This window comes from Crocuta crocuta, unplaced genomic scaffold (assembly GCF_008692635.1).
Source record: "Crocuta crocuta isolate KB4526 unplaced genomic scaffold, BGI_CrCroc_1.0 scaffold322, whole genome shotgun sequence".
Classification (NCBI taxonomy): Eukaryota; Metazoa; Chordata; class Mammalia; order Carnivora; family Hyaenidae; genus Crocuta; species Crocuta crocuta.
In genome coordinates this window covers 3,270,512-3,270,949 of record NW_027532592.1, presented here as the reverse complement: position 1 = coordinate 3,270,949, position 438 = coordinate 3,270,512, and the positions used below count along the sequence as shown (strand labels likewise).

The window sequence follows — 438 nt, the reverse complement described above, 5'->3', positions numbered from 1 at the left end:
AGGGGGATGGGGTGGGGTGCCAGGGGTGCGGGGGTGCCCGGGGCAGGGAGGGGAGGCGGCAAGGCAGGCTGGGTGGCATTGGACACCAGACTGTGGGCAGAGGAGGGAGACTGGGACCCCAGGAGGCAGATGGAGGGATGGGGACCCCGACAAGAAGGCAAGAGCTCTCCTACGCCCCCACGTCTGGAATGGAGCAGGGACGACATGAGAGGAGCTCTCCGTGGACTTGGATTTCCTCAGGAAGGCTGGCAAGGTGGGGGCTGTGGGTGGCACGTGACCACCGTGACACACGGCACGGAGGGTCGGGACCCGTCCCCAGAGCTGGAGACCCCTGGGGTCTGTGGACCAGCAGGTGGGTCTGGGTGGCAGAGGGCGCAGGCCCGAGGGCATTGGAAGGGTGTCGTCGGAGTGGGGGGCGGGGAGTGGAGGGGGAGGGGG

At 68.9% G+C, this 438-nt stretch overlaps 1 protein-coding gene across 2 annotated transcripts in view; it reads left to right on the top strand.

Annotated features, from left to right (window-relative positions):
- Positions 1–438, top strand: part of EPHX1 (epoxide hydrolase 1) — a 23,089-nt gene that overhangs the window by 20,735 nt on the left and 1,916 nt on the right. The window lies entirely within an intron of this gene.